Below are 12,918 nucleotides of genomic sequence, written 5' to 3'. Positions count from 1 at the left end.
CTAACGCTGACGGTAATATTACTGTTTATAAAGCTTGACTTGTTGCGAAAGGTTTTCGACAAGTTCAAGGAGTTGACTACGATGAGACCTTCTCACCCGTAGCGATGCTTAAGTCCGTCCGAATCATGTTAGCAATTACCGCATTTTATCATTATGAAATTTGGCAAATGGATGTCAAAACTGCATTGATACGTCTTCGTCGTATCTACTTTTCCAAACACTTTTGCCCTTGTTTTGGACTCTAACTTGCATGATTTGAATGGAACTAACCCGGACTGACGCTGTTTTCAGACGAATTGCCATGGTGTTATTTATGTGCAGAAAAAAAAGTTCTCGGAATTACCTGAAACTTCACGGAACGTCTTTTTTGAAATAATAAAAAATCCTTGCAAAAGATAAAGACCAGGGGCCCACACGCTAGCCACGAGGGTGGGGGCGCGCCTGCCCCCCCCTGGGCGCGCCCCCTACCTCATGGGCCTCCTGGAGCTCCTCTGACCTCAATTCCAACTCTATATATTTGCTTTCGGGGAGACAAAAATCAGAGAGAAGGATTCATCGCGTTTTACGATACGGAGGCGCCGCCAAGCCCTAAAACCTCTCGGGAGGGCTAATTTGGAGTCCGTTCGGGGCTCCGGAGAGGGGAATCCGTCACCATCATCATCATCCATCCTCCATCACCAATTTCATGATGCTCACCGCCGTGCGTGAGTAATTCCATCGTAGGCTTGCTGGACGGTGATGGGTTGGATGAGATCTATCATGTAATCGACTTAGTTTTGTTAGGGTTTGATCCCTAGTATCCAATATGTTCTGAGATTGATGTTGCTATGACTTTGCTATGCTTAATTCTTGTCACTAGGGCCCGAGTGCCATGATTTCAGATGTGAACCTATTATGTTTTCATCAATATATGAGAGTTCTTGATCCTATCTTGCAAGTCTATAGTCACCTACTATGTGTTATGATCCGGCAACCCCGAAGTGACAATAATCAGGACCACTCCCGGTGATGACCTTAGTTTGAGGAGTTCATGTATTCACTATGTGTTAATGCTTTGGTCCGGTACTCTATTAAAAGGAGGCCTTAATATCCCTTAGTTTCCCTTAGGACCCCACTACCACGGGAGGGTAGGACAAAAGATGTCATGCAAGTTCTTTTCCATAAGCACATATGACTATATTCGGAATACATGCCTACATTACATTGATGAATTGGAGCTAGTTCTGTGTCACCCTATGTTATGATTGTTACATGATGAACCGCATCCGGGATAATTCTCTATCACCGATCCATTGCCTACGAGCTTTCCATATATTGTTCTTTGCTTATTTACTTTTCCGTCGCTATTGTTACAATCACTACAAAATAACAAAAACATTACTTTTGCTATCATTACCTTTTGCTACCATTACCACTACTATCATATTACTTTGTTTGCTACTGAACACTTTGCTGCAGATATTAAGTTTCTAGGTGTGGTTGAATTGGCAACTCAGCTGCTAATACTTGAGAATATTCTTTGGCTCCCCTTGTGTCGAATCAATAAATTTGGGTTGAATAATCTACCCTCGAAAACTGTTGTGATCCCCTATACTTGTGGGTTATCAAGACTATTTTCTGGCACCGTTGCCGGGGAGCATAGATCTATTCTTTGAGTCACTTGGGATTTATATCTGCTTATCATTATGAAGAATTTGAGAGATCCAAAAACCAAGATTTATCCCTCAACTACGAGGGGAGGTAAGGAACTGCCATCTAGCTCTGCACTTGATTCACCTTCTGTTTTGAGTAAGCTTGCGACACCTAAACCTTCTTCTGCTATTCGTTCTGATATGTCGCACGTTATTGATGATGCCACTTTTGCTATGCATGATACTTATGATGAAACTACTTCTATGATTGATACTACTGTGCCACTTGGTGAATTTCTTGATGAACAACTTGCTAGGGTTAGAGAGAATGAAAATATTGAAATTGATAATATTGATGAAAGTGATGGTGAAGACTCTCCCCCTAATAAATATGAATCGCATGTTATTCCTAAGGGTTATGTTTTGGAAAAAGAAGCTGATTTAGCTATTTTAGCTTCGAAAGATAGATACGAGCTCAAGCGGTTATTAGCTAAATGGAAGCAGCAATCTCTTAATGCTAAAATGAAACCTGACCCTGCTTTTGCTACTTCACCTATCTTTGTTACTGATAAGGATTATGAATTCTCTGTTGATCCTGATATAATTACTTTGGTTGAATCTGATCCTTTTTATGGCTATGAATCTGAAACTTTTGTGGCACATCTTACTAAATTAAATGATATAGCCACCCTGTTCACTAATGACGAGAAATCTCGCTACCTTTATATCCTTAAAATATTTCCGTTCTCATTAAAGGGTGATGCTAAGATATGGTTTAATTCTCTGGATCCTGGTTGTGTGCGTAGTCCCCAGGATATGATTTATTACTTCTCTGCTAAATATTTCCCTGCTCATAAGAAACAAGCTGCTTTGAGGGATATATAAAATTTTGTGCAAATTGAAGAAGAGAGTCTCCCACAAGCTTGGGGGAGGCTTCTCAAGTTACTTAATGCTTTGCCTGATCATCCTCTTAAGAAAAATGAAATACTTGATATCTTTTATAATGGACTAACCGATGCTTCCAGAAGATTACCTGGATAGTTGTGTTGGTTCTATTTTCAGGGAAAGAACACCGGATGAAGCTGAAATTCTATTGAATAATATGTTGACAAATGAAAATAATTGGACACTTCCTGAGCCAACTCCTGAGCCTATTCCTAAACCAACTCCGAAGAAAAGAGGTGTTCTATTTCTCAGTCCTGAAGATATGCAAGAGGCAAAGAAATCTATGAAAGAGAAAGGTATTAAAGCTGAAGATGTTAAGAATTTACCTCCTATTGAAGAAATACACGGTCTTAATTTACCGCTTGTTGAAGAAAAAGAAAAATGATAGGACTCTGCATGCTTCTAGTGAACATATTGCTGAACCACCTGAGAATCCAAATGATATTTCTATTTATGATGCTGAAACACAATCTGGCAATGAACATGAACCTAATGAAAATGTTAATGATAATGTTCATGATGATGCTCAACCTAACAATGATAATGATGTAGAAATTGAACCTGTCATTGATCTTGATAACCCACAATCAAAGAATCAACGTTATGATAAGAGAGATTTTGTTGCTAGGAAACATGGTAAAGAAAGAGAACCATGGGTTCAGAAACCCATGCCTTTTCCTCCCAAACCATCCAAGAAAGAGGATGATGAGGATTTTGAGCGCTTTGCTGAAATGATTAGACCTATCTTTTTGCGTATGCGATTAACTGATATGCTTAAAATGAATCCTTATGCTAAGTATATGAAAGATATTGTTACTAATAAAAGAAAGATACCAGAAGCTGAAATTTCCACCATGCTTGCTAATTATACTTTTAAGGGTGGAATACCAAAGAAACTTGGAGATCCAAGAGTACCCACTATACCATGCTCCATTAAAAGAAACTATGTTAAAACTGCTTTATGTGATCTTGGAGCCGGTGTTAGTGTTATGCCTCTCTCATTATATCGTAGACCTGATTTGAATAAGTTAACACCTACTGAAATATCTTTGCAAATGGTTGATAAATCAACTGCTATACCTGTCGGTATTTGTGAGGATGTGCCTGTTGTGGTTGCAAACGTTACTATTTTAACGGACTTTGTTATTCTTGATATTCCCGAGGACGATAGTATGTCTATTATTCTTGGAAGACCCTTTTTGAATACTGCAGGGGCTGTTATTGATTGCACCAAAGGCAATGTCACTTTTCATGTTAATGGTAAAGAGCATATGGTACACTTTTCGAGGAAACAACCTCAACTTAATAGTATCAACTCTATTGGAAAAATTCCATCGATTATATTTGGAGGTTTTGAATTTCCTCTTCCTACTGTCAAGAAGAAATATGATATTCTTATTATTGGGGATGTGCATATCCCCGTTGAGGTAACATAGTGTTATTCGAAATTTCTCCGGTTCCATGTTATTCGGAATGAGTTTGTTAACAAGACCTGATCAACCTTGTTAGTGGATTCCTTTTGATGAGCATGAGATGGATGAAACTAGAAGGCACAACCTTCTGTACCCTCTTTCTACTTTCTGTTATTTAGTTGAAATAAAGTAAAAAATAATATTTTTCTGTCTATTTTCTGAATTATTCGTGCAACATAAAAATACCCCGAAAATAAAAGTTCTCCAAATGCCCTGAAATTTAAATATGATTTTTTCTGGAATGTTTGAGAATATTTGGCACTGAGAACACAGCACGGGGGGCATCCACCTGGCCACGAGGGTGAGGGCGCGCCCCCTGCCTCGTGGGCCCATGGTGGCCCTCCTGCACTTATTCTTGCACCCACACACTCCTTCTTCCTCCCACAAACACCATTATCCAGTTCAAACCCGAGTCCAAGCTCATTTTGCTGCCATTTTCGATCTCCTTGCTCAAAGCACCTCTCACAAAACTGCTTGGGGGGATTGTTCCTTGGTATGTGACTCCTCCATTGGTCCAATTAGTTTTTGTTCTAGTGCTCTATTCATTGCAAATTTGTGCTGCCTAGGTGACCATGTTCTTGATCTTGCATGTCAAATTTATATGGTTCCCAGTAGTTGTAATGCATGATATAGGCTGTAGGCACTTGTAGGAGTTGTTGCTATCAATTTTGTTGAGCTTGGCTCACTTTTGTTTGAAGTTACTAAAAAATTCAGAATTTTTCAGAAAATAATGAAGAGATTTTTGAGGGGCTCATCGAGCCGAAGCTCGAAGGAAAAGAAAAATGAAAAAGTAGAGAGGCCCAAATATAATCTGCCTCGCACCGTGGAGGTTCGGCCGTGTGAATGGCCTTTCGATGATTTCTTGAGAGCAGCCGGGATTTATGATGATTTTTATGAATTTGCTGAGAATGCAGGCCTCACCGCCTTCCTCCACGACCAACGCGAACAGTAATAAAAACCAAAAAAATAGTTGTAGCTTTTAATTAGTTTACTTTCCATGCTTGTAGTAGTAATTAAAAATAAAACCCAAAAAGATTTCATGTTCTTCTTTTGCTTGTTGGGAGCTTTCCCCTGTAAATAGTTTTATTTATTTTCTTTTCTTTGCAGGTCGATAGGAGAAGACCATAATTAAATTGTTGAAGTGGCTCTTATATGCATTTATTGTTGATCTAACAAAAGAGCCCATATTTCCTTGTCTTCTCCTGTTTATTGAATGCTTGCAGATTCCACCTTAGTCCAATGCACACGCACTATTATTATTATTCACATTGTTCGGTTATGCAAGTGAATGGCAATTATGACGATATATGATGGACTGACTGAGATGAGAAAAGCTGGTATGAACTCGACCTCTCTTGTTTTCGTAAATATGATTAGTTCATCATTCCTGATTCAGCCTATTATGAATAAACATGTTTGCAATGACAACTAGAGATCATAGTTTCTTGTGCCATGCTTAATTATCTAGGAGCTTATAATGGTTTACCTTGCGTGCCAACATGCTATTAAAATGGTTGTGATGTGGTATGATAGGGTGGTACCCTCTTTTGAACGATTCGAGTGGCTTGACTTGACACATGTTCACACATGTAATTGAAACAAAATCAACATAGCCTTCACGATATTTATGTTCATGGTGGATTATATCCTACTCATGCTTGCATTCGGTGTTGATTAATTTTAATGCATATTCATGACTGTTGTCGCTCTCTAGCTGGTCGCTTCCCAGTCTTTTGCTAGCCTTCACCTGTACTAAGCGGGAATACTGCTTGTGCATCCAATCCCTTAAGCCCCAGAGTTATTCCATATGAGTCCACCATACCTACCTATATACGGTATCTACCTGCTGTTCCAAGTAAATTTGTATGTGCCAAACTCTAAACCTTCAAATAAATATCATGTTTTGTATGCTCGAATAGCTCATGTATCAACTAGGGCTGTCCGTATCTTCCATGTTAGGCGGATTATTCTCAAGAGGAGTGGACTCCGCTCCTCACTCACGAGAAAATGGCTGGTCACCGGGATGTCCAGTCCCATGCTTTATGCAAATAAAATCAAAATAATTGCAAACAAAACTCCCCCTGGGACTCTTGTTAGTTGGAGGCACTCGTTGTTTCGAGGAAGCCATGGATTGATGCTTGTTGGTGGAGGGGGAGTATAAACTTTACCAGTCTGTTTGGGAACCGCCTATAATGTGTGTAGCATGGAAGATATCGCCATCTCTTGGTTGTTATGTTGACAATGAAAGTATACCGCTCAAAATATTATTCATATCTATATCAAAACCGAGCTCTGGCACCTCTACAAATCCCTGCTTCCCTCTGCGAAGGGCCTATCTATTTACTTTCATGTTGAGTCATCATCCTCTTATTAAAAAGCACTAGTTGGAGAGCACCACTGTCATTTGCATTCATTACTGTTAGTTTACATTGAGTATGACTTGACTGGATCTCTTTTACCATGAATTACAATGTCTAGTCAGTCCTTGATCTTTAAAGGTGCTCTGCATTTATGTTTTGCGGTCTCAGAAAGGGCTAGCGAGATACCATCTTGTTATATCATATTATGATTGTTTTGAGAAAGTGTTGTCATCCGAGATTTATTATTATTGCTCGCTAGTTGATTATGCCATTGATATGAGTAAACATGAGACCTATGTGTTATTGTGAATATGGTTAGTTCATAATCTTTGCTGAAAACTAGAATGCTGGCTTTACATATTTACAACAACAAGAGCAAACAGAGTTTGTAAAAGTTTTTCTTTATCACTTTCAGTTTGTCAACTGAATTGCTTGAGGACAAGCAAAGGTTTAATCTTGGGGGAGTTGATACGTCTCTGTCGTATCTACTTTTCCAAACACTTTTGCCCTTGCTTTGGACTCTAACTTGCATGATTTGAATGGAACTAACCCGGACTGACGCTGTTTTCAGCAGAATTGCCATGGTGTTATTTATGTGCAGAAACAAAGTTCTTGGAATTACCTGAAACTTCACGGAACGTCTTTTTTGAAATAATAAAAAATCCTTGCACAAGATAAAGACCAGGGGCCCACACGCTAGCCACGAGGGTGGGGGCGCGCCTGCCCCCCTGGGCGCGCCCCCTACCTCATGGGCCTCCTGGAGCTCCTCCGACCTCAACTCCAACTCTATATATTTGCTTTTGGGGAGACAAAAATCAGAGAGAAGGATTCATCGCGTTTTACGATACGGAGCCGCCGCCAAGCCCTAAAACCTCTCGGGAGGGCTAATTTGGAGTCCGTTCGGGGCTCCGGAGAGGGAATCCGTCACCATCATCATCATCCATCCTCCATCACCAATTTCATGATGCTCACCGCCATGCGTGAGTAATTCCATCGTAGGCTTGCTGGACGGTGATGGGTTGGATGATATCTATCATGTAATCGAGTTAGTTTTGTTAGGGTTTGATCCCTAGTATCCAATATGTTCTGAGATTGATGTTGCTATGACTTTGCTATGCTTAATGCTTGTCACTAGGGCCCGAGTGCCATGATTTCAGATGTGAACCTATTATGTTTTCATCAATATATGAGAGTTCTTGATCCTATCTTGCAAGTCTATAGTCACCTACTATGTGTTATGATCCGGCAACCCCGAAGTGACAATAATCGGGACCACTCCCGGTGATGACCTTAGTTTGAGGAGTTCATGTATTCACTATGTGTTAATGCTTTGGTCCGGTACTCTATTAAAAGGAGGCCTTAATATCCCTTAGTTTCCCTTAGGACCCCACTGCCACGGGAGGGTAGGACAAAAGATGGCATGCAAGTTCTTTTCCATAAGCACGTATGACTATATTCGGAATACATGCCTACATTACATTGATGAATTGGAGCTAGTTCTGTGTCACCCTATGTTATGATTGTTACATGATGAACCGCATCCGGGATAATTCTCTATCACCGATCCATTGCCTATGAGCTTTCCATATATTGTTCTTTGCTTATTTACTTTTCCGTCGCTATTGTTACAATCACTACAAAATACCAAAAACATTACTTTTGCTATCATTACCTTTTGCTACCATTACCACTACTATCATATTACTTTGCTACTAAACACTTTGCTGCAGATATTAAGTTTCCAGGTGTGGTTGAATTGGCAACTCAGCTGCTAATACTTGAGAATATTCTTTGGCTCCCCTTGTGTCGAATCAATAAATTTGGGTTGAATAATCTACCCTCGAAAACTGTTGCGATCCCCTATACTTGTGGTTTATCATGCATTCCTTAATGGATATCTTAAAGAAGAGTTGTATATGATGCAACCAGAAGGTTTTGTCGATCCGAAAGGTGCTAACAAAGTGTGCAAGCTCTGGCGATCCATTTATTGACTGGTGCAAGCCTCTCGGAGTTGGAATATACGCTTTGATAGTGTGATCAAAGCATATGGTTTTATACAGACTTTTGGAGAAGCCTGTATTTACACAAAAGTGAGTGGGAGCTTTGTAGCATTTCTGATATTATATGTGGATGGCATATTATTGATTGGAAATGATACTGAATTTCTGAATAGCATAAAAGAATACTTGAATAAGAATTTTTCAATGAAAGACCTCGATGAAGCTGCTTATATATTGGGCATCAAGATCTATAGAGATAGATCAAGACGCTTAATTGGACTTTCACAAAGCACATGCCTTGATAAAGTTTTGAATAAGTTCAAAATGGATCAAGCAAAGAAAGGGTTCTTGCTTGTGTTACAAGGTGTGAAGTTGAGTCAGACTCAATGCCCGACCACTGCAGAAGATAGAGAGAAAATGAAAGATGTTCCCTATGCTTCAGCCATAGCTCTATCATGTATGCAATGCTATGTACCAGACATGATGTGTGCCTTGCTATTAGTTTAGCAGGGAGGTATCAAAGTAATCCAGGAGTGGATCACTGGACAGCGGTCAAGAATATCCTGAAATACCTGAAAAGGATTAAGGATATGTTTCTCGTTTATGGAGGAGACAAAGAGCTCGTCATAAACGGTTACGTCGATCCAAGCTTTGGCACTGATCCGTATGACTCTAAGTCACAAATTGGATACGTATTTTTATTGAATGGTGGAGCTGTCAGTTGGTGCAGTTCTAAGCAAAGCGTCATGGCGGGATCTATGTGTGAAGCGGAATACATAGCTGCTTCGGAAGCAGCATATGAAGGAGTCTGGATGAAGGAGTTCATATCCGATCTAGGTGTCATACCTAGCTAGTGCATCGGGTCCAATGAAAATCTTTTGTGGCAATACTGGTGCAATTGCCTTGGCAAAGGAATCTAGATTTCACAAGAGAACCAAGCACATCAAGGGACGCTTCAATTCCATCCATGATCAAGTCAAGGAGGGAGACATAGAGATTTGCAAGACACATACGGATTTGAATGTTGCAGACCCATTGACTAAGCATCTCTCACGAGCAAAACATGATTAGCACCTAGACTCCATGGGTGTTAGAATCATTACAATGTAATCTATATTATTGACTCTAGTGCAAGTGGGAGACTAAAGCAAATATGCCCTAGAGGCAATAATAAAGTTGTTATTTATATTTCCTTATATCATGATAAATGTTTATTATTCATGCTAGAATTGTATTAATCGGAAACTTAGTACATGTGTGAATACATAGACAAACAGAGTGTCACTAGTATGCCTCTACTTGACTAGCTCATTAATCAAAGATGGTTAAGTTTCCTAGCCATAGACATGAGTTGTCATTTGATGAACGGGATCACATCATTAGAGAATGATGTGATTGACTTGACCCATCTGTTAGCTTAGCACTATGATCGTTTAGTTTATTGCTATTGCTTTTTCCATAACTTATACATGTTCCTATGACTATGAGATTATGCAACTCCCGAATACCGTAGGAACACTTAGTGTGCTATCAAACATCACAACATAATTGGGTGATTATAAAGATGCTCTACAGGTGTCTCCGATGGTGTTTGTTGAGTTCACATAGATCGAGATTAGGATTTGTCACTCCAATTGCTGGAGATGTATCTCTGGGGCCTCTCGGTAATTGATACGTCTCCAACATATCTATAATTTTTGACCGTTCCATGCTATTATATTATCAACCTTGGATGTTTTATTTTTATTTTGGAAATGGAGGCGTGCCCCCGGCCTCTTCATAATAATGATGCATGCAGCCATCTTATTAAAAAGTCTCGAAGTATCCCAAAGTCATGAAGGTATTACAGCTCGCAAGCGGAGCAAAAGCAAAAAATATAAGTACAATCGGTAAGGCAAAAACGAGGATAAGCTCCCTAGACTCCTATCATTTTATGCGACTGCCATCCGAATCGGTTGAATATACCCTGTGCTAACATCTCCCATTGGTTGCACCCTGTACCCAAAGGCTCCCTGGAGTCCGCGGGAGTGAGTAAGGACCACGTACGGATCCAAGCGGTAGCTCTGAAGATCACCTGCAAGAAAGTTAAAGTGTGTTGTCTGTTAAAAATCAAATCATTCCTACAGTTCCAGATAGCCCACAAAAGCGCACATATTCCAATCCGAATATGAGCAGCAGTATCCTGTTCAACCCTAGCTAACCACGTTCCAAACAATGATTCTATGTTAGCTAGAGGAGTGATATTGAAGGCAATATGAATAGTTCTCCAAAGCAATTTAGCGAGAGGGCATTCAAGGAATAAGTGTTGTATTGTTTCATCATGATCACAAAAACAACAACGTGAACTACCTACCCATCGCCTCTTGATTAAGTTGTCCTTAGTGAGTATAACTTGCTTGTGGACAAACCACATAAAAATTTTAATTCGCAAGGGAACCTTAATCTTCCAAATATGCAATGATCGCGAGATTGGGCCAGAATTAATCAAATCTATATAAAAAGATTTCACCGTGAAACCTCCATTCTTAGCTAATGTCCATTGCATCGAATGTGACTGGTCGGAGAGTCGAACATCTATCAATCTCCGAACCAAGTGCAACCAAGCAGTCCATCTCTGACCAACTAACGCATGCCTGAACTGGATATTCAAGGGGATTGTTTGGAACACGGTACCTATGTAATCCTCCTTGCATTGTACAATATTATAAAGGGTGGGATACTGAACAGCCAGGGGTGTTGCTCCTAACCATGTATCCTCCAAAACTCTTGTTGACATCCCATTGCCAACCAAGAATTTGACCCTACGAAAGAATAAATCCTTCACTCTCATAAGCCCTTTCCAGAATGGCGAGTCAGTTGGTCTCATGGTAACCTGGGCGAGCGTTTTTGACTGCAAGTATTTATTGCGCAAAAGTTGTGCCCATATGCCCTCCGGCTCTGTCCCCAACCTGTAGAGCCACTTGCTCATAAGGCATTTATTCTTGATTTCTAAGTTCTCAATACCAAGCCCTCCCTGGTCTTTTGGCCGGCAAAGGATATCCCATCGCGCCAGTCGGTATTTCCTTTTGGCCTCATCTGATTGCCAGAAGAAACGAGATCTGAAGAAATCAAGTCGCTTTCGTACCCCTTTAGGGATTTCAAAGAAAGAGAGCAGGAACATCGGCATACTGGTCAATACCGAATTAATTAGCACTAGCCGACCTCCCTAAGACATAAGCTTACCCTTCCAGCAGCTCAGCTTTTTCTCAATTCGATCTTCGATACACTTCCATTCTTTATTAGAAAACTTACGGTGGTGAATTGGTATGCCCAAATAACTAAATGGTAACGACCCTAATTCACACCCGAACAATTGTCTATATGTGTCTTGCTCGTCTTTGGCCTTCCCAAAGCAGAACAACTCACTTTTGTGAAAGTTTATCTTTAATCCAGACAATTGTTCGAAGAGGCACAATATAAGTTTCATATTGCGCGCTTTAGCAATGTCATGTTCCATGAATAAGACGGTGTCATCAGCGTACTGCAAGATAGAGACTCCTCCATCGACCAAATGAGGAACTAAACCCTCCACCTGACCATGCTGTTTGGCTCTGCCAATAAGAATGGCCAACATATCGGCCACTATATTAAATAAGAGAGGAGACATAGAATCTCCTTGTCTCAAACCCTTATGTGTCTGGAAGTAATGACCGATATCATCATTAATCTTGATTCCAACACTACCATTCTGGACTTGAGAACCCACATGGTTCCACCAAGCCTCACTAAATCCTTTCATGCGCATTGCATGCTGAAGGAAAGGCCATTTAACTTTATCATATGCCTTCTCAAAATCCACTTTGAAGATAACCCCATCTAGCTTCTTCGAATGGATTTCATGAAGCGTTTCGTGTAGCACGACAACCCCTTCAAGTATGTGTCGCCCTGGCATGAACGCCGTCTGACTCGGTTGTACCACTAAATGGGCAATTTGAGTCAATCTATTAGTACCAACCTTTGTGAAGATTTTCAAACTCACATTAAGAAGACATATTGGCCTAAATTGTTCAATCCGATCTGCTTCTTCTTTTTTGGGTAATAGCGTAATCAGGCCAAAATTAAGATGAAACAGCTCGAGATGGCCACTAAAGAAGTCATGAAACATAGGCATAAGATCATTCTTAATAATATGCCAACATTTCTTATAGAATTCAGCTGGAAACCCATCTGGTCCCAGTGCTTTATTCGGTTTCATTTGTGAGATGGCATTCAAAACCTCCTCCTCAGTAAATGGTGTAGATACAATATCATTCTCCTCTACCTGAAGTTGAGGTATATCTCCAAAAACAGATTCATCTAGGGCCACCGTGCTTGCTTCCGGATGCCCGAAAAGTTGTTTATAGTAATTAGAGATATATGCTTTCAGATTCTCATGCCCTATAATTGTCCCCTCGTCCTGTTCGAGCTGTATGATTTTCTTCTTCATATGTTTACCATTCGCAACCATATGGAAGAATTGTGTATTATTGTC

The sequence above is a fragment of the Triticum urartu genome, chromosome 7 (assembly GCF_003073215.2).
Source record: "Triticum urartu cultivar G1812 chromosome 7, Tu2.1, whole genome shotgun sequence".
Classification (NCBI taxonomy): Eukaryota; Viridiplantae; Streptophyta; class Magnoliopsida; order Poales; family Poaceae; genus Triticum; species Triticum urartu.
Note: the sequence above shows the minus strand (reverse complement) of the source record.